This window comes from Lissotriton helveticus, chromosome 6 (assembly GCF_964261635.1).
Source record: "Lissotriton helveticus chromosome 6, aLisHel1.1, whole genome shotgun sequence".
Lineage (NCBI taxonomy): Eukaryota > Metazoa > Chordata > Amphibia > Caudata > Salamandridae > Lissotriton > Lissotriton helveticus.
In genome coordinates this window covers 1,823,984,541-1,823,996,926 of record NC_136067.1, presented here as the reverse complement: position 1 = coordinate 1,823,996,926, position 12,386 = coordinate 1,823,984,541, and the positions used below count along the sequence as shown (strand labels likewise).

Sequence of the window (12,386 nt, the reverse complement as noted above, 5' to 3'; positions counted from 1 at the left end):
GGTCAATTTCCACTATGTGTCACATTCACGTGCTGTTAGATGTGTTTACCTCGTGAGGCACTAGGACATATATTCATTTCCGGACAATGCTGAACTTCTCGATGTAGCACTCAGTCACGGAATGTTTGGGAGGCCAGAAATTAATGATGATATTAGCGTAATTGCTTTGCGTATATTACTCAATGTAATTGAACAGTTTATTCAAACTGCTCGATGTTACTGCGGTCTACAGTCTAAATGATTGAGCCCTTTTGGAATCATGTTTATTCAGGTCATCAAGGGTAGAATTTGAGTTACTAGAAAGCCTAGCCTGCCTAATGTACACCAGAACAATGGGCATTCCTCTATAAAGCTGAGAATGTAGAGTGTGTATTAATCATGTAGTTTCACATGTTCATCTTCATGATCTCTGAAACTTCATTAAGCCCTGTGGTTGCAGTGTTAAATTTCATTATCAGTAGTGCCTCACGCTGGTTTAATTTCCCTTCAACATCACCTCCCCGGGGACCCTTCTCAATTTTAGAAATGATGGTCCACCGTAGGTCATCCTCTATGTTGGTGTGAAATCCAGTGATGTACTAAGGGCGCGGTCGGTGTATCTTTTCTGATTCTGGACTTATGTTGTGTAATCCAGTGTCGGACCACCTGAGTGGTTTTCCCTATATACAATTTTGGGCATGGACATGTGACCCCATAAATCACATTTTTGGTCAGGCAGTTTGTAAATGCGTCGTGTTTCCAGTATATTCCATTGAATATAAAGACTGATCCTTCATTTGTCTGTGCACAACAAGAACAATTACCGCACTTATGGTGACCTAGTATTGGAGGGAGGCCCAACATGCCTCTAAGAGATGTTTTGGCAACTTGAGGCAATGATGCTCTGACGATGTGTTGCGCCACGCTTTTTTCTTTTTTAAAAGAGAAGAGCGGTGGTTCAGTGAACTCACTGTGTAGATCTTTGATCAGATGCCAATTTTGAGTCACCATCTTCCGCAGTAAGTTGGCATGGGGACTGAATGTGGTGACACATACAATTCTTTTTTGTTCTGGGCGTACTTTCTTTTGAAGCAAAGTTTCACGTGGTATCCACCACACACGCTTTAATGTATGCTTTAAGAGTTTCTTTGGATAACCTCTTGCTGACAGTCTCAAGACTAGTTCATTGGCATGGAAGAAATATTCCTCCTTATTTGAACAATTTCTTCTAATTCGAAGAAACTGCCAAAAAGGGAGATTCTCTTTTAGGCTTCCGGGGTGATGGCTTGTGTAATGTAACGCCTTATTCCGGTCCGTTGTGATCAAGGCAGCATAAGTGTAGTGTGCCACAGCGAAGAAGGTGTAGTCTAATGCTACGGGGTGTTGTATGCACCAGATGTCTAGTGAGACTACATTCTGAAGCCACACCAATCCCTTAGTTGATAAGGCTCATGCATGGCCTCTGTTCCAGGTGAACTTGCACGTCATTGAATACTATGTTCATAACCATGATGAAATCTCTTCCAATAATAAACTCGCCTTGTGCTCCCTCAGTTATGTCGCTAGAGCACTCAAAGATTATTCCTGCCATGAGCTGGTACAAACAGTGAAGCCATTAATAAAAAACGTATCCGCCTATGTTTATTGCCACAGCAAGTGCACTTCATTTAGCGTAATTCCAAGACCTTAGACATTTTTCCCCAGTTGCACTGCTACCCTACCTGATTTGGAAGGACATGATGAATAGTACTGCTTAGGGAATATCCTGGTCTGCATGTGAGACCAGTCAGTTCCCAGTAGGTGGATTTTAGTTTTCCTGCAACAGACTTATGTCAACTTCCATGGTATGTAACATGTTCAAGATTGGGACTATTTTAAGAGGGGAATTTAAGCCTTGTTTGATTAAGCCAACAAGTTTAATCACATGTGTAGCAGTTCCAATTAGTGTACTCCCAGGGCCATCTCCCTTCACCTACTATCCTAGCTTATTTTCTCTGGCACGATCGAACTTCCCAATTTCCCCTATATAGCCCCCATTTACCATTCAAGAAGTTGTGAAACAAATCCGGCCATCAATAGCTTGTTGCAACCCCTGCCCCCTCGTGTTGATGAGTGAACTCTTCATAATATCCTACTCCCCTTACCCCCTAAAACTAACCCTCTTCCCTTCTTAGATAGTACGATGATTCACAAGTTGAGATTCCAATTCACTGCAGTCCTTCTCCCTCGCATGCCTCAAGATCCCCCCTCATAGGGTACCTGTTGAAAGTGAGACACTTTACTCTATTTCATCGCATGGATCAGTTGGTGGTCTCTTCCCGACTTCAATCTCTTTCTGTCGGAAAAAGCTGGTGCATTTTGCATGCTGGATGGCTGCTTTCCATTCCTGGTGTATGTCTCTTGCTGAAGGATTTGCTGCTGTTTTCTTACTTTGTATTCGGTGGAACATTTTGAGGCTGAGGTACTGAGTCAGTTTACTCTTCTGAGGGTTTGCCTTAACGTTGGAATATCTTGTTTTCTTCCATTAAATGTATTCACCTGTCATTGTTGGCTATTCCATTCAAGATCAGACCAAATGAACGACCCCCATATAAGGCATTGCTAGAACTGACATACTAGGTTTGGTCTCCCCTCAAACATTTTGCCTTCACCACTCCAGTTTTCTGAAATTCGTTTTTGTTGGCATTAGGACTTAGCGTACTTTACCACTGCTGACCAGTGTTAAAGTGCTTGTGCTTTCTCTCTTTTTTTTTTTTTTTGTCCTCATTACGCAACAGTTAAAGTCCGGAGTTTTCAGGGACCTTCCTCAACTCCGTGGCACCCCTGAGGAAAGAGACCCCTTACGTCCATATACTTATAAGGAGGAGGCTTGATTAATCGTGGTAAGTTGAGCTAGCCATTTTTCGCTACTCTTTCAAGCCTTCCTCCACATTGTTGCGATAGCGTAATCATTGGACAGTTTACAGAGGAAATAGTGGGAAATCAGGGATGTTGCCATCATATTACATGCATATGTTATATATACCACTCCACTTTATTCACCTCTTATGATATTCTTCCCACAGATCCCAGAATTTATATTTTTTAGAGGCGTGTTTCTTATTCTTATCTAAGTTAAACACTTTCAAAACTGAGGCCGACCATTCGTTGTGAGTAGGGGGTACAGGAGTTATCCATTTTACACAAATCTCCCTCCTTGCCAAAAGAATCAGAATAAAAAGTAAGTTCTCTTGAGCTTTAGTAAAAGGTCTTCCTACAATCATTCTTGAGACCCCAAAAATAACTAGGTCCATACTTACAGAAAGTTGTCTTCCAAATACCCCTTCTAAGGTAGTACCCACTTCTTTCCAGAAGGCATCCAGGCTGGGACAGCGCCAGAACATATGTAAATCGTCGGCCATCTGTAAATCACACTTTGGACAGCTCTTCACTGTGGCCCCGTTCAATTTAGATAATCTTTTCGGTGTCCAGTAGGCTCTATGTACAGTGAGCAAATGATTTCTTTTAAGAGCAGCAGACGTTACAATTGACCAGCATATGCTCATAGATACTTGCCATGTGTTACTTGTATCCAGCGTCGGCAAGTCTTTTCCCCAGATACTTTCTGGAATTCGGAAGTCGTCCTCCCCAGCCGAGATTAGGGCCCAGTACCAGAAGGAAGTTTCTTTCCGGAATGGATTAGACGTCTGCATCTTTATCTCCATGGCGATGTTACCTTTTCTAGATTCTTTAAGGGACTTACTCCAACTCAGTAGTTGGTAATATTTAAATTTCGAAAGAGTGGAGTTCGTGCATTCAGATAGTATATCCCAATCAAGCAGTTTATTCTGAAACAGAAGCTGTCCCCATTCCGTTATTCCTGCTGATCTTAGCGGTGTTGCTAAAATATCCTTAAGGCAGTCAGGTGTGGTCTGAGAATCCCAGATCGGGGCCTTATCACTATAAAAGGGGATATCCATTGTAGATCTAATACAGTACCATATTCTAGCGGCTGATTTCAGGACCTTTAGTTTGATTTTTTTAAAGAACTTCGGATGGCCGAATTTGTAGAGAAAATGACTGGTATTGTTTGTCAAAATACGTAAAAATAATGGATAATTTTCATAGGGACCCAACAACACTCTACTACTTTTAAATTGGAAGGCCCTACAGTATTCTAATAGATCTGGGCTTGCTATTCCTCCTTGCTCTTTAGATCTTCTTAGTTTACGCCATGCGATTCTTGGTTTTTTGTAAGACCATATGAAACTAGATAGGTCTCCCTGCATCTTTTTTATCTTTTCTCTGTTGAACTCGAGCGGGATAGCGTTAAAAATAAAGGTGAATTTTGGTAAAATTGCCATTTTTATGATGTTCGATTTACCCAGGAATGTTAGGGGCAGCGCTCTCCAGACTTTCAATAACTTTTTTACTTCAATCTCTACCTTATGAAAGTTTATTTGGGCAATTCTATCAATCTCCTTTACCAGATCAATACCTAAATATCTTATTTTTTCTTTACTAAAGGGGGATACGTAATTTTCATTCCAGCTTACAGTTTCAGTTTTTGTTTGATTTATCTGATAACCAGATATCCTCCCAAAGTTTATCAAGGTCTCTTCTGTTGTTTTAAGAGCTACTTCAAGGTCTGAGGTAAAGATCATGAGGTCATCTGCATATAAAGCAACTTTCTTGTGCCATCCTTGATAGAAAAATGGGGAGATTGAAGAAAGGTTCCTAAGATGTTCTGCAATCGGCTCAATATAGAAATTAAAAAGCAGGGGGGAGAGGGGGCATCCCTGGCGTGTACCTCTACCTATTTGGATGTTGTTAGTTAGGTGACCGTTAATTAGTATTTTGGCTCTGGGCGAGTTATAAATATTTTCTACAGCTTTTATGATGTTATCCCCCAGTTTAAATTTGTTTAATACTTCACTTAGGTAGGACCAGTTTACCCTATCAAATGCTTTAGCAGCGTCAATCGTAATTATTGATAGTGGAATTTTTTCTACAATAGCGATATCAATTATTCCGATCAACTCATGTGTGAGGTCCTGGAGATGCCTTCCTGCCATGAAGCCCTTTTGATTAGGGTTTATTAATGTTCCCGCTATTTTCCCTAATCTTTTTGCCAGAATTTGAGTAAAAATCTTATAGTCGCAATTTAAGATGGATATTGGGCGATAGGATTCGCATTTCTTTGAATTTTTACCTGGTTTCAAAATAATAGAAATGGTGGCATCGTTCCATGACTCCGGAATTTTAACGTTGTTTATAAAAATCTTGTTAAATAATATTGTTAAATGGGGGACCAGCGTATCTTTTAACTTTATATAGAATTCATTTGGGAGGGCATCAGGCCCTGCAGCTTTTCCTCTCTTTAGCTCTTTTATCGCTTGGGCAACCTCCTCTGATTTTATTTCACTATTTAAAGTTACTTTTTCCTCTAGGGATAAGACTGGTATATTTTGTGCTTGTAGGAAATTGGTTATTTCTTCAATTTTTGGATTACAGTCCTCAGAGTAGAGGTTAGTAAAAAAGGCCGAGAATTCTTCTTTTATTACTTTCTCTTCAAACCCGTTTTGAGAGCTATCTGTTGGATCTATATAATTTATTTTATTTCTAGCTTGGTCTGTTTTGAGCTTCCACGCGAGCATTTTCCCGCAGCCTTCTCCATACTCATAATGGGCAAGTTTACTACATTCCCATCTTTCCCTGATTTTGCCTTCTAATAATGTCGATAAATTCTCCTTCAATATGAGCCTTTCCCTGATTAAGTCTTGACTTCTCGGGGGGGAAGTGTCTATCAAGATCTGTCGGTCCAGTGTTTTTATATTCTCTTCTATTTTCTGGATCTCTTTTTTTTCGTTTCTTGATTTATGAGTAGCCAAGCCACAGATCTTGCCCCTTATTACTGCCTTATATGCGTCCCATATCACTTGGGGTGAGGCGCTTCCATTATTGTCTTGGAAATATGATTCTGTCTCCTGTGCAAGTTGGTCAATTATTATGGGATCTAGGAGGACAGAACGGTCTAGAGTCCATCTTGGTATTGTTATATCGTCCTTTATTTTTAGTGTCATTTGGACAGCCGAGTGATCTGAGAGATGGGCGGGAAGGTGAGTCAGTTTATGAGTATTTTCTACTAATCCCTGATCTATTAAGAAATAGTCAATTCTTGAATGTATTCCAAGCTTTTTATTGTTAAAGGTAAACCTATCCTGTTTGGAGCCCTTCTCATCCCATACATCAAGTAGGTTTAGGTCTCTTTTATATATTCCCAACCATTCTCTCATTTTAGGCAGACTGTTCTGTTTTCCTTTTGGGATCCGATCCGTGTTTGGATTTAAAATTATATTAAAATCTCCGCCCAGGATCACAGGAAAATTTACCGAAATCAACTGGGAGTATAATGATTGTAATGGGGTAGGATCATCTATGTTAGGGCCATAATACCCGGCCAAGATAAAGGTGTTATTAAGAAATGTAATCTTGGCTAGCGCCCATCTCCCCTTAGGGTCTGTCTCGGATGATAAGATTCTTGCCTTCAGAGATTTTTTTATGAGGATAACCACCACTTTTGTGACGCACTGTTGGTCAGTACAAACATAATCCTCGACCCAATGAAGAGTTTTAATGATCTCCTCCCATTCTGTTTTCATTAGGTGTGTTTCTTGTAGGATTAAAATTTCGCTATCGGCGGATTTTAAATATTCAAAGATTTTCCTTCTTCTGCTCTTGATTCTTAACCCATTAACATTCCAGGTAGTTATTTTTATATTCTTCAGGTTTTTTCCCATCTTCCTCTATAAAGTGAATGGCGCTCGTTATTAATCAATTGGTTCCTGATTTTCTCCTCTGGTTTGAGATGAGGACATTTTTTTGTTTTTTTCCCTATTTTGCTCCCAACCACCGTGTGCTCCACCCCTCTCCCTTCCCCTCTTCCCCTCTTGAAGTGGCTGAAAGCCACTTATGTTTGTGGTTATATAAAAAAAAACGCAAAAAAGAAAAGAGAAAAGGAGGGACGAGGAGACACGAACCCTCCCTGGGAAAGCCTCCCTTTCCTTTGGGCCTTAATTATGGCCCTCTTTGAGCCCCGTGCCTGTATTCAAAAGAAAAAGATAGATAAGGATGCTAGTATTATAAGTAAGTCTTGAAACTAGTTTTCATTGCTTCATTTTAAGTATATACTGCCCAGAACAAGTATATTCAGTCTAGGAATGGGCTTGGGATTGGGATTGAATTTGGATTTGGTCCCGCATCTGTACTAACAGGTTATCAACTTCTAGAGGATCTTTGATATTGTACATCTTGTTCCTCCACATAATCCTGAGTGAAGCCGGGAACTTCATTTGGACTGTAGCCCCGAATGATTTTAGTTCAGGCATTTTTTGACCCAACTCCCATTGCCTGTCTTGTGTCACTTTCGCAATGTCAGATCGGATCCTAAAGGACCAGTCATCCCTATTGTATGTTCCAGTTTTTAGAGCTTCACTCAGGATCCTCTCTTTGATGTTGTAAGATTTGAAGTTCACCAGGATCTTACTTGGATTCTTTCTCTCTTTAGGTTTCCCAAAAGGATCACGGTGAACCCGCTGAATGTCATTTTCCAGGTCTAGGGTTTTACACCACGGAAAATATTCCTCTATTAGCGATATTATAAACTTCTTGATGTCTGACCCTTCTCGCCCTTCCGGCACGTTAAGAAATCTCAAGTTAGATCTCCTAGACTGGTTTTCTAAGGCTTCCAGTTTTTCCTCCATACTTTTGTCCTTTGCTTTTAAATCTCTTATATTTCTTTCTGATGCTTCCACCCTCTTAGTCAGACCCACAGCTACCGCTTCCACTGTAGAGACTCTGTCATTCAACGCCAATAACTTAGAGTCCAAAGATTCAAATCTATCATGAAGTTTGATTTGGTTATCCTCTGATATCTTAAATCTGGATGTCATCTCTACAAACATTTTCTCCATAAGGACCTCCATATTGCTACTAGGCTCACAGTGCATTTTAACAGATGTATCAGTTTTATCAGATTTAGAGTTAATGTTAGTTGTATCTGAGGTGTTGTCGTTAGGGGATACAATATTTGTAGCATTGTCTAATTCTGAAGCAGGAGGCATAGTAGAACAACTAGGGGTAGGAACATTTCCAGAGAAGGCTTGGGGTGTAGTTATTGACTGACTCAGAGTCTGGCTGGAGGACTGGTCCTGGGATTGGACTATCGCCTGTGGTTCCTCAAGGTCCTGATTCTCTAACTCCCTCATAGAGATTTCTACCAAAAAGTTGCTCGGATCGTTTATATCCCCCATTAATGGCTGAGTTAGCATTGTTTCGGCAGGCTTTTCCATCACAGATATAGAATGGAGTTTGTCCTGCACTTTAAAGTAGGACCTCAAGGAGGGTGTGATTTTTGTTACAGATTTTCTTCTCTTTTCAACTAGCTCCAGCCTCCCTTCTGAGGCTCCTTTCTTATTCACTGGTATCCCTTTATCTTGTTTAGGGGCTTTACGCGAAACTCTCTTTGTGATTCGCGGAATAACAGTTTGTTTAGGAGCCGGAGGAGCTGATTTTTTAAGGAATAGCCTGTTCCTTAAGCAGTAAGAGGATTTTTCCTGCTGAAACAAATCAGGATCAGACTCTGGTTTTGCAGCCGGATCTGAATTGTCTACTATGGTATCAATTTTATCTGTACCTACAGCACTGCAAATGGATAAAACCCTTATTTGCTTTGACAGTTCAAGGGTTACTGGGGGTGAGGTGGCGCTAACTGTGCTTTCCTTCTGCCCCTCCACTTTTACTCCACCCAAAATTCGTAAATTGGTATGTTGCAATTGTGTCTGTATGTATTGTGACAATATAATGCTCTCACAAGCTCCTGTCAGATAGTTCGCCTGGAGCAGGTAATCAGGGCCGTTTAGATTATGTAGATTATATAAGTTTCCCAAAACTGGCGTGTCAGTTACAGACAACGTGCTACTGGGCTGGGGCTGAGGCTGAGGCCGATGTATCTTTACCAAAGAGCTTGTGGAGCAGAATTGCTTAATTGTTCTATTATTTATTTGAACCTCAGAGCTAGAGAACTCGCCTCGGAAGTGAGTCCGACTTCTAAACACTCCTATTCCCCCCGCCTTACCTCTAACACTAAATGAGAACCGACTCACTGCTTTCCTGTAGTTCCGCCGTGCTCGCAGGACAGCCTCCCACTTTCCAGTATCTGGGATTGTGATGAGCTCTGAATCGAGCTCCGAGTCACCGATGAGCAGGCTGCGTCTCACGGTGTTCTCTGACACACCGGCGGGGGCTGGGGGAGGATCTTGGACGCTGACCGGGATCAACATGAAGGGTTTTGATCGGACAGAGTCACACGACAGGTAGGAAACCGGCTTCTTTTTTTTTTTTTTTTTACACACCGGAGAAGCCGAGAGAAGCTGAAAAGCCGAAAGATGCTGAAAAGCCGTAGAAAGGCATTGCGTCTTCTGCACGTCCAATAGCTGAACTTAAAGAGCTTGTAGAGCTAAAGGGCTAAAGAGTAGATTTATACTAATTTTAGCAAGTTTAGCAAGTTAAACGCCCCCGCGCTTCACATCCTCACCGCATCCTCGCCGCATAGAACCGCACATGGAGCACAGGCACGGAGCTCCCGACCGGTCTCAACAGCCGGCCGCCATCTTTCCCGCCATTTTCCTTGTGCTTTCTCTCTTAAACATGGTAAAATTGGCCTGCTTGTGATTGGCACATATAATGTATTTATAAGACCCTGGTATATGGTAACACAAGTACCCAGTGCATGTAAATTAAATGCTACTGGTGGGCCTGCAGCACTCATTGTGCCACCCATTAAAGTAGCACTCTAAAACATGTCATTGCAGCCTGCAGTGCAGTTATAACAAGCATTTGCAATGCAATAGGTCTCGCATTTAGGCGAGTTTAAGCTATTGGCATTGTAAATGACAATGCCTTTTATTTATGTTAGAAAAACGAAAAAATAAATAAAAGGCATTGTCATTTACAATGCCAATAGCTCAAACTCGCGTAAATGCGAGACCTATTGCATTGCAAATGCTTGTTTGTTTTGCTATTTCTCACTTGCTCAGCTCTACTGCCACACTCAAAATCTTTTTTTTAAATATATTTGTTATTGTAATTTTATATTCTTGACAATTTACACCATTGAATTTGGGGATTCTTAAACAATAACATTTCTAAATTTGAATTATGGGATATATTGCTTTCGAATCAGGTTTGTGTTTTGAACACTCTGCAGCATTTACCAAAATCTTAATTTGCTTTTAGATGTGGGGCTGCCAAACTATGTATCTGAGGGCCCTTCTATAAACAGACCGTCTTCTGTGTCACTCTTTCACGGGCTTAGCTGCACAGCCAGCTTTCAGTGTGAAGTAGCTCAGTTGCAAATGTGTGTTGTGAAGCAGCAGAATGCACGCCCAGTGGAAAGTACTAACTAGAAGGGGAGATTTCTGGCTCTGCTGTAAGGGCCGTTTTGTTCTGGGTCACTGCACTGTGGAATGAGCCACACTGTCAGATCAGGGCTTATCTGCCATTACGAGGACTGCTACGTGATGCCATGTTCCAGTCATGTTGATCCACTTGACAACCTGGTGTATTCTGGGATATGTAGTTTTGTTCAACTAATTTGGGCTAAAGTACCTCATGAAAATTATTTTAAAAAGGAATGCCCAGTGACATTCTGTGATCTGTTAACCCTAGTCATGGACAGTTGTCTAGGACAGTGGGTCTTAAGCTGTGTTCCGCAGTCCCTCGTACTTAGGGACCTGCAACTGTTTGTAACATTACATAACATTAGCAGTTTATTAATGTACATAAAGCAAAATGTTGTGTCTTAAAACGGTCCGTGTATGTGAAGCAATTTGAAATTGGAAGCTAAAAATGAAGTCGGTGTCTTTATGTTTATTTGTGTGAACCGTGCAAAACAGCAAATGGAGTCTATTATGAACTTGAGGATGATTGAATTTTACAAACCTTTCTCTTCATTATTTTTGCCAGTCGCAGGGCAGTTTTACCATGCATCGCCAGAGCTCACTTGTTAGCAAAAGAAAAAAAAAATATATACATATATATATATATATATATATATATATATATATATATGCTTGTTTTCTGCGAGTCCAACAATGTATACCTTTTACACAGTGTTTTAGTCTGGGGGTAGGAAGGACTGGTCCTATTATCGTCTCCCCCGAGATACAATCATTGTTGCGGAATAACATTTTAAATAGGTTCTCATATAATGCGTGTATTTTTCTTATTAAAACTCACAAGTGTTTTTCTACCGCTCTTGGATAAAAATTTGCAACAGTGTATGATGAGATGAAGAGAGTCCAAAACAGACATTGCCATACAATTTACCACGTAATTTGCATATTATTGCATAATATATGTACGCCACATGATGTGACGGCATAACTTTCACATTCATTGCCATATAACAGTAGTGGCCCTGGCCCCAGTACCCAAACGCGTGGACAGGTCTTGGTAAAAGGAAACCATACATGTTTATCATTACACCAACCTGGCACCAACTTTACTTTTGCGTCAGTGACTGAGAGGTATGTGCATATGAATGGCGTTCACGAAAACACTGCCTTGAAGTACACAGGAAATGTTGAAATGTTAGGCACGTCGAGGACAGACATTGGGGCGCAATGTTTGAAACATTTCTTGTACCAGTCTGAACATGAAAAACACGTGTTGGCTTCTGAGGAAAACCCGGCGGGTTAAGAGTTAAACTTTGCTCCCTGGGAAGTAAGAGGAGCGCTTCCTGCCTGAAAGTCATGCATGACGCAGAGTCACGGACCAGGCCCTCCCCCGGGCTCTCGGCTCAGTGACAGAGCTGCAGCCGCCTGGAGTCCTCCGGGGTGGTTCAAGGCTACGGAGCGCGGCGCGAGCTCGCAGCAGCGCACCCCAAAAATTGTGACGTCCGAGCAGCAGCAGCACGCATCAGAGAGCGGCAAACAACATCAGCATGAGAGAGGCGCTCGTGCTGGGGCTCCTGGCGCTGTGCTCCCTGTCCCCCGGCGCGTGCGAAGGTGAGCGCGGGTCTTCACGCTGTATTTGTGCACAGGTTGAGCGCCGTTTGACTGACCCTCCCCCGCCCCCTTCTCCTCCTTCACTCCTCAGAGTGTCTCTAGAGTTTGTACTTACGTTTCAGCTTCCATTGTATGTACCAGCCTAACTCAGTTTATCTTTGAGATTTTAAACTCGCGTCTAAGATGTTTCTTCTTCAGGTGAGCTCATATTTGAAACTAGAGGATATTCTGAACAAACAGCAATGGTTGAGAGGGCGGGATGCAGGAGGGCAAACACCAACCAAGCAACAAGCCAGCGCCACCCCTAGCTCTGTTGTAGCCCTCGGCAGCAGAGCCCTGTAAGCAGGGATACTTTCAGCT

The 12,386-nt window shown here is 41.7% G+C and overlaps 1 protein-coding gene across 1 annotated transcript in view; it reads right to left on the bottom strand.

Moving 5' to 3' along the window:
* Positions 1–12,386, bottom strand: part of UTP25 (UTP25 small subunit processome component) — a 186,655-nt gene that overhangs the window by 79,722 nt on the left and 94,547 nt on the right. The gene's annotated exons all lie outside the window — the stretch shown is intronic.